Source organism: Nycticebus coucang, chromosome 2, assembly GCF_027406575.1.
Source record: "Nycticebus coucang isolate mNycCou1 chromosome 2, mNycCou1.pri, whole genome shotgun sequence".
Lineage (NCBI taxonomy): Eukaryota > Metazoa > Chordata > Mammalia > Primates > Lorisidae > Nycticebus > Nycticebus coucang.
The window spans coordinates 6,164,792-6,173,640 of NC_069781.1; the positions used below are offsets into that span (position 1 = coordinate 6,164,792).

The 8,849-nt window shown below is 49.9% G+C and overlaps 1 protein-coding gene across 19 annotated transcripts in view; it reads right to left on the reverse strand.

The window, feature by feature from the left end:
• PRRC2B (proline rich coiled-coil 2B) overlaps window positions 1-8,620 on the reverse strand; it is a 109,852-nt gene extending 101,232 nt beyond the window's left edge. For 12 of the 19 annotated variants that reach the window (XM_053559266.1, XM_053559243.1, XM_053559236.1 and 9 more), the window contains exon 1: window positions 8,474-8,619. The gene's annotated coding sequence lies outside the window, so the exon portion shown is untranslated. Of the gene's footprint in view, window positions 1-6,367; window positions 6,783-7,573; window positions 7,829-7,891; window positions 8,020-8,473 lie in introns of those variants that run through there. The other 7 variants (XM_053559192.1, XM_053559178.1, XM_053559290.1 and 4 more) reach the window with 6 other exon arrangements.
• Between the last annotated feature and the right edge of the window lie 229 nt (window positions 8,621-8,849).

Genomic DNA, 8,849 nt, shown 5'->3' on the forward strand with positions numbered 1-8,849 from the left:
CGCTGAGCCGCCACAAACCTTTAATATAGCTCCTCATGTTGTGGTGACCCCCACCCATAGAATTATTTTCATTACTACTTCATAACTGTAATTTTGCTACTGTTATGAATCGTAATCTAAATATCTGATATGCAGGATGGTCTTAGGCCCTGTCAAAGGGTCATTTGATTCCCAAAGAGGTCGAGACCCTCAGGTTAAGGACAGCTGACTTAAGCCCAAGAGTCAGAGGTTGCTGTGAGCTGTGATGCCACAGCAGTCTGCTGAGGATGACATAGCGAGACTCTGTTTCAAAAAAAAAAAATAAAAATAATTCATCCTCAAAAAGAAAGGAAATTCTGATGCGTTAATTAACCTTAGAAACATTACCCTAAATGAAATCAGCCAGACACAAAATGACAAATATTGAACGATCTCACTTATGAGAGGTACCCAGAGTAGTCAAACACATAGCAATAGAAAGGAGAACAACGGGTGCTAGGGGCTGAGGGAGGGGGAGCGGAGACTTAGTGGCCGGTGAGTACAGAGTTTTAGTTTAAAAAGATGACAAAGTTTTAGAGAAGGATAGTAGTGATAACTATGAAACACTAGGAATTTAACCACTTAATGCACCAAACTGAACACTTAGGGTGCCAGCCACATACACCAGAGCTGGCAGGTTCGAATCCAGCCCGGGCCCTCCAAACAACAATGACAACTCCAACCAAAAAAATAGCCGGGCATTATGGCAGGCGCCTATAGTCCCAGCTACCTGAGTGGCTGAGGCAACAGAATCGCTGAAGCCCAAGAGTTGGAGGCTGCTGTGAGCTGTGATGCCACAGCATTTTACCCAGGGTGACAGCTTGAGACTCTGTCTCAAAAAAAAAAAAAAAGGTAAATGTTGGGCGACACCTGTGGCTCAGTAAGTAGGGCGCCAGCCCCATATACGGAGGGTGGTGGGTTCAACCCTGGCCCCAGCCAAACTGCCAAAATAGCCAGGCATTGTGGCGAGCACCTGCAGTCCCAGCTACTCGGGAGGCTGAGGCAAGAAAATCACCTAAGCCCAGGAGTTGGGAGGTTGCTGTGAGCTGTGACACCACAGCCCTTTACCTAGGGCGAAAAAGTGATTCTGTCTCTTAAAAAAAAAAAAAAGGTAAATGTTATGGTATGTATACTTTACATTAAAAAATTACCTTAAGGGCGGCGCCTGTGGCTCAGTGGTAGGGCACCAGCCCCACATAACGAGGGTAGCAGGTTCAAACAAACCCCGGCCAAACTGCAAAAAAAAAAAAAAAATAGCCAGGCGTTGTGGCAGGTGTCTGTAGTCCCAGCTACTCGGGCAGCTGAGACAACATAATTGCCTAAGCCCGGGAGTTGGAGGTTGCTGTGAGCTGAGATGCCACAGCACTTTACCGAGGGCGATAAAGTGAGACTCTGTCTCTACAAAAAAAAAAATTACCTTAAGGGGTGGTGCCTGTGGCTCAGTGAGTAGGGCGCCAGTCCCATATGCCGAGGGTGGCGGGTTCAAACCCAGCCCCGGCCAAACTGCAACAAAAAAATAGCCGGGCATTGTGGCGGGCGACTGTAGTCCCAGCTACTCGGGAGGCTGAGGCAGAAGAATCGCCTAAGCCCAGGAGTTGGAGGTTGCTGTGAGCTGTGTGACGCCACAGCACTCTACCGAGGGCAATAAAGTGAAACTCTGGGCGGCGCCTGTGGCTCAGTGAGTAGGGCACCGGCCCCATATACCGAGGGTTGTGGGTTCAAACCCAGCCCAGGCCAAACTGCAACCAAAAAATAGCTGGGCGTTGTGGCGGGCACCTGTAGTCCCAGCTGCTCGGGAGGCTGAGGCAAGAGAATCACATAAGCCCAGGAGTTAGAGGTTGCTGTGAGCCGTGTGACGCCACGGCACTCTACCCGAGGGCGGTACAGTGAGACTCTGTCTCTACAAAAAAAAAAATAAATAAAAAAAATAAAGTGAAACTCTGTCTCTACAAAAAAAAAAAACAAATTACCTTAAAAGGTTGGGCGTGGTGGCTCACACCTGTAATCCTAGCACTCTGGGAGGCCAAGGCCAGTGGATATCTTGAGCTCACGTGTTTTTAGAGACCACCCATAGACTGGTTGAGACTCTGTCTGAAAAAGAAAAAAAAAATTACTTTAAAAAACTGGTGCAGGGGCGGCGCCTGTGGCTCAGTGAGTAGGGCGCCGGCCCCATATGCTGAGGGTAGTGGGTTCAAACCCAGCTCCGGCCAAACTGCAACAAAAAAATAGCCGGGCGTTGTGGCGGGTGCCTGTAGTCCCAGCTACTCGGGAGGCTGAGGCAAGAGAATCGCGTAAGCCCAAGAGCTGGAGGTTGCTGTGAGCCATGTGACGCCATGGCACTCTACCCGAGGGCGGTACAGTGAGACTCTGTCTCTACCAAAAAAAAAAAAAAAAAAAAACTGCTGCTGGTTTGGCACCCGCAGCACAATAGTTACTGCACCAGCTAAACAACAGCTAAACAACTGCAACAAAAAAATAGCCAGGTGTGTGGCAGGCGCCTGTAGTCCTAGCTAATTGGCAAGAGGATCACTTAAGCCCAAGAGTTTGAGGTTGCTGTGAGCTGTGACACCACAGCACTCTACCAAGGGCGACACAGTGAGACTCCGTCTCAAAAAAACAAACAAACAAACAAAAAAAACTACTGGCCACTGGGCACAGTGACTCACACCTATAATCCTAGCACTTTGGGAAGCTGAGACAAGTGGATGCCTGAGCTCACAGGTTGGAGACCAGACTGAGCATGAGTAAAACCCTATCTCTAAAAATAGCCAGGCATCACCACAGGCACCTGTAGTCCCAGCTGCTTGGGAGGCTGAGGCAAGAGAACCAATTGAGCCCAAGAGTCTGAGGTTGCTGTGAGCTACGATGCCATAGCATTCTACCTAGGGCAACAAAGTGAGACTGAGTCTCTAAATAAATAAAAAATAAATACTTGCCAGGCACGGTGGCTCACTCATATAATCCTAGCACTCTGGGAGGCAGAGAGGCAGGTGGATTGCCTGAGCTCAGAAGTTCAAGAACATCCTAAGCAAGAGCAAGACCCCATCTCTAAAAATAGCTGGGTGTTGTTGTAGGCACCTGTAGTCTCAGCTACTCAGGAAGCTGAGGCAGAGGATCACTTGAGCCCAAGAGTTTGAGGTTGCTGTGAGCTGTGATGCACAGCACTCTACCCTGGGGTGACAGAGTGAGACTATGTCTCAAAAAAAAAAAAAAGAAAAAGAGGTCCTTGTCTTCTCCATCCTGGGCCACGAGCTCCTGAGGAAAAACAGTGGCACACCTACCTCTCTATGTCCCTAGGACAAGCATTTAAGACAAAAGACTTGTCTAGACTCAAACCTGTAAGCAGAGCAAGATCCCAATCCCACTCATCATCATCAACCAGTTGGAACCGAGAGGCTTATGAAGGAGGTGACAATGACTGAATAGAAAATTGACCCTGTTCAAAAGAGAACCTAGGAACCAGCCTACATACCTTCTGACCCTGGAAATTCCACTGACGGGAGAGAATCAGGCATGTGGACCAAGATTTACACACCAGAAACCCCCTCCAAAGTTGTTTATAAGAGGGAAAAATAGGTAACAACCTAAATATCTAATAATAAGGTCTAAGTAATTCATGACGTATCTCTAACAGCAACTGTACAATTATTTTTTAAAATCATGTTTTCAATAACTTTAGGAAAACATATTATCACATTAAGGGGAAAAAGACTTTGAGGGGAACACTGTCAACTGTGTATACAGTATATATAGCATTGGTGCAACTCTGAAAACACAAACACGTTATCAGAGGAAGGAAACACACCAGAATCCTTAGTGCAGTTATTTTTGCACTAATGACTTACGGGTGATTTATATTTTTATTCTGATATTTATTCTTTTTAGTATTCTCCAATTTTTCTTCAGTAGAAACATTACTTTTATCAACAGAGAAATGCACAATGCCTGATGAATAACAGATGCTCAAGAAGTATTTGCTGCCTGACAGGTAGATTAAAATTGAAATCAATACTGCTTCTGCAACACCGGAGAAGAAAAGCCTTCTGGTTTTCTTGGAAAAGAAGAGGCTATAGACTACAGCTACAAAACTAGCTACAGAGGTAAGAACGGAAGGAAGTAACGTAAGAAAACATGGAAGACACCAGCAGCCCAGATAGACTTCATTTGCCCACAGATACCTCCTGCTGCACACAGATCTTTACAGTGTTGCTACCAGCATTTTACAGCTCACACCAAGGCTGTTTCTCAGGTCACACAGAAAATCAACAAGTACAGCTAAGAACAAGGCTCAAGCAAGATTTCAAGCTCAAGTCACTACAGCAAACCTCCCTCCCAGTGCGAAGAGATTTCCCACATGCCACCCACAGATATAAACAGTGATATCATCCATGCTGAGGCTCAGGTCTGCCAGCTCCCAGGTGAGAAGGCCCAGTCTTAATGGCACTTTTTAAACCTAAAAGCTAGTTATAAACAATTTTATTTCACCAGAAAGTTCACCATCTCTGCCCCACCTCCCGCAATTCTTCAGCCTTTCTTTGTTCAAACAACAGACCCAAAGCTCCAGAGGCCAAGTCCCAGAAAAAAAAAAACTCAAAAAACAAAACAAAACAAAACAAAAACAAACAAAAAAAAACTCAAGTTATGATTTGAAAAAAAAAGTCTATTCACATTGTATCCCATAAATGTATGGTTATGATTTAATAAAAAATTAAATTAAAAAAAGATAAGTCTAGTTAACTCTGCCTTTCTACATGAAATTTACTCATAAGCCCAAAATATGAGATTTATAGCTCAAATCCAACAGATGTCTCCTGGAAATTTTATTTTTTAGGGAAAAATGCATTGTTTTAAAACCCAACAGATAGGCCCTATTTAATACTGCCTGCCTGCCCAGGACAAACATGCACACATAACAGCAGAGAAGCCTCATTACCCAATTCAGAAATACAGGCCCTGGCCCACCTAGCCTATGCTGGTTTGAAACAGAAACCAACACAGAAAAGATCAATCTTAAATGGTAGAATAATGAGACACATAACCAGCACACGGCCATTAGCAACATGAGTCAGTACTTTGTGCAAGGCAAAAAAAAAAAAAAAAAGCTTGAAAGTACAATAAAAGTAATCCTTCAGGAAAAGAGAACTGAAATTCAAAAAGGGGTGGGAGTGGTTGAACAGGCCAACAAAAGGCTTAACAAAAATCCATCAGCCATGCCCAAGGCAACTAGCCCTATGAAGAAACCAGTTCAGACTTGCCATTCCTGAAATTCCACTCCCAAGGTTTTTAGGTTCATCCTTCCCCAGGCTTTTTTACCCATTTGGGCCCAGTGGACACTGAAGGGGGCCCAGGGCACTGCTGTCAGGCCTGCACAATAGGCATAGGCAAGGACCCTGCAATCAGTTTTAAGGGGCCAGTGGATAACCAAAATTCACAGGCTATCAAAAAGCTTGGTAGAGGGGCAGCCAGCCTCCTTCCCTAACCAATCAATGAACATGCAGTCCAGAGCCAGCCTGGGCCAGAGTGAAGTCAAACAGAAAGGATGGGCCAAGAGGCAAGACATGAGGAAGGGTGACAGAAAGGATGACGTGACCTTGCTAAAACAGCTCAGTCCCACAATTAAAAAAAAAAAAAACAATGGGCAGTGCCTGTGGCTCAAAGGAGTAGGGCACCAACCCCATATGCTGGAGGTGGCGGGTTCAAACCCAGCCCCAGCCAAAAAAAAAAAAAACAAACAAACACAACCAAGATGGTAGTGGGAATGCAGAATGCCATGCTGGACAAAAACAAATTCCCCACCTGTAACTACTGTATGCCCAAAAACAGTGTCTCCAGGGCCTTTAACAAGTTAACAGGTTTGGCCATGAAGCGACTTGGGTCTCAGTCCTCACTTGTGGCCACGACTAGGGTTGGTCTCCCCCTTTATTATCCTCAGTCCTCCCGTGATCTCCAACAATGAGCAGACACCAAGACCTGGCTGCCCTCCCTAGCTCTTCTAAGCCATTCTGGAGCTTAAACAGCTGACAGTCATGACAATAAAACATTAGCTGGCCATAGAATTGGGGGTGAAGAGGTCACAGTTGTGGCAGTTTCATCAAGCAGAACAGAAGAAAAAGGTCAGGAATTAAGAGAAAGGGAATGGAAAAACAGGTAACCAACAAAAACAACATACATTTCATCACCTGCCTATGGGGGGAAACACTTCACTACAAATCTATGAGATGCTCCCAAGGGCCACAACAGATGCCCAAGGCAAGCATAATTATTCCCATTTTACAGATGCAGGAGCTGACACTCAGAGACTTGCATAACAAGGACCAAAACCCAGCTGGTCAGGCTCCAAGAGACATACTTGCCTGAACAAGCAAAGGCTCCCCAAATGGTTGTTTGCCAATCCCAAAGGAGAGCATCCTCAGGCTCAACACCTGCAGCACAGCAGCTAGGGCACCAGTCATGTACACCAGAGCTAGCGGGTTCGAATCCAGCCTGGGCTTGCCAAACAACGAGAACTGTAACCAAAAAATAGCTGGGTGTTGTGGCAGGCACCTGTAGTCCCAGATACTTAGGAAGCTGAGGCAAGAGAATCACTTAACCAGTGGTTCTCAACCTTCCTAATGCCGCGATGCATTTTCATTGTTACAAAGGGGTCACGACCCACAGGTTGAGAACCCCTGGCTTAAGCCCAAGAGTTGAGGTTGCTGTGAGCTGTGATGCCACAGCACTTTACCCAGAGCAGACAGCTTGAGACTCCATCTTAAAAAAAAAAAAGAAAGCATCCTCAAAGGCAGTTCTTCAGCCAGTGCTTGATCTGAGTACCTTTTAGCCCTGCCTTATTACCTATTATCACACACACCAGGTCTGTTAAATTCTTGAGGGTTCCAAATGCTCTTTCTACATCTCCCCACAGAGGCCCAGCACTGAACAAGCACCGTAAATGTTCTGCACCTTGCATTCCTTCCCTTGTCTATGCCTAGACCAGCACCTGTGGCATCCACAGGCACAGCTTGGCTCCAAGGGCAGTACCACAAATGGCTAATGTCTGTCTTAGGACCCTACAGCTATACAAACAGCCATAGAGGAAACAACTACTGAGCACCAACTGTGTGCCAGGCCCTCCGCCAGGACCTGCCATCTTCCCAAACCTACCATGGTAGTGGAGAGGGCAATCAATATCTCTATTTACACCAATGAAGACTCAAAGACACCCACAGTGGCTGGGCTTTAAGGTGACAGAAGATTTGCACCACAAAGCTTGGGCCTCCTAAGTCCCACCTAACCACATACTGCTGTGCACCGACACAGCTAAATGGCTGCAATCAGATACTGGAGAAACCCGTGCTAAGACTTCAGATGGATGGTTACAAAAATCGAACGAGATGATAACGTATAATACCACATCAAATGCACACTAAACCTTAAAGGAAAAAAAGAAAACTTAGGGAAAGTTTAACAGTCCTGTAAACCAAAGGCTTTTAAAGCTTTCGCTCAGGCAGCCATTTAGCAAATGATACGCTGGAAAAGCCTCCCCACCCCCTTCACCCACTTCCTTCAAGCTCACCGCTGCCTTGAAAAACACCCCTTCTTGCCCAAAGGTGGGCTCCGATCTCCCCCGATATTTAGAAAGACAAGGGAACAAAAAATCTTCTAATTTTAGGAAAGCAAATCCACTCTTTAGAGGCCCAAATTTCAACGGTGCTGTATTTGACTTAAGGGGTGGGGAGGACCAGAAAAGGAGGGAGGGAGGGCCATCTGGCAGGCCCCGCGTAGCGACATCCTGTTTATTATTAAACATTTTTAGCAATAGAGCATTAAGTGTTTTGAAAATAACCCTCTTGTTCCCGCAATCGAGCAGAGCCAGGCTGGGGCGGCCATTTACCTCCCTTCCCCGGCTACAGCCCGACCGCGGGATCCCACCTCGGGGAGGCGTTTGGAAAAGTGCGGGGACCACGGGAGCGTGCTCGGAATCCGGACGCCGAAAGGCCGCTCCGGGAGACCCCCGCCCCCAGGCCCCCGGGGCCGGGGCCAGCCAGCGCGGTCCCAGTCCAGCCCCGCCCCGGCGCGCACCCCCGCTCCGCAGGCGCCCAAGCCCGGCCGCGGCCCGCGGGGGCGGCCTGGGGCGGGCGGGAGGCGCGCGGACCCCGGACCCCGCCCGCCGAGCCCGAGGCCGCGAGGCGCCGCCACAACAATGGCGAGCGCGCCCGGGCCGCCCGCCGCCCCAGGCCGCCCGGCCCGGCCCCGGCCCCACGGCCCGCCCGCGCCCGGCTGGAAGGCGGCGGCGGGGCCCGGCCCGGCCGCGCTCGCGGACAAAGGTCCGGCCGAGCCTCGGGCTCGCGCCGTCCGTCAGTCAGCGGCCGCGGGAGACAAAGCCCGGCCGGGCCGCGCCGCCTCGGCCTCCATCTTAGCGCCGCCCCCGGCCCGGCCCGGCCCGGCCCTGTGCCGTCCGCACTCCCCGGCCCACCTGGTCTGGTTCCGCGGGCGCGACTGGGCCGGGCGATGGCGGTCGGGCGGCGGTCGGGCGCGGAGGCGGCGGGATGGCGGCGGATTGCGAGGCGGCGGCGCGGGCTGCTCGCTCGCTCGCTCCCTCCCTCCCGGGCTCGCTCGCTCGCTCGAGCCTCGGAGCCTGTGTCTCGCCGCTCGCCTCCCTCTCGCGCTCGGCTCCCCGCCCCCCGCCTGCCGCCGCCCCCGCCTCCTCGGCCTCCTCCTCCCGCCGCCGCCGCCCGCAGCCTGGGCCAGCGCAGCGCCCCCTGTCGCGCCTCCCGGGAGCGGCGGTCGCGGGGACTCGCCGGGCCGAGGGGGCGGGAGGGGGAGGGGGCTCGGGAGTCGAGGTCTCGCGG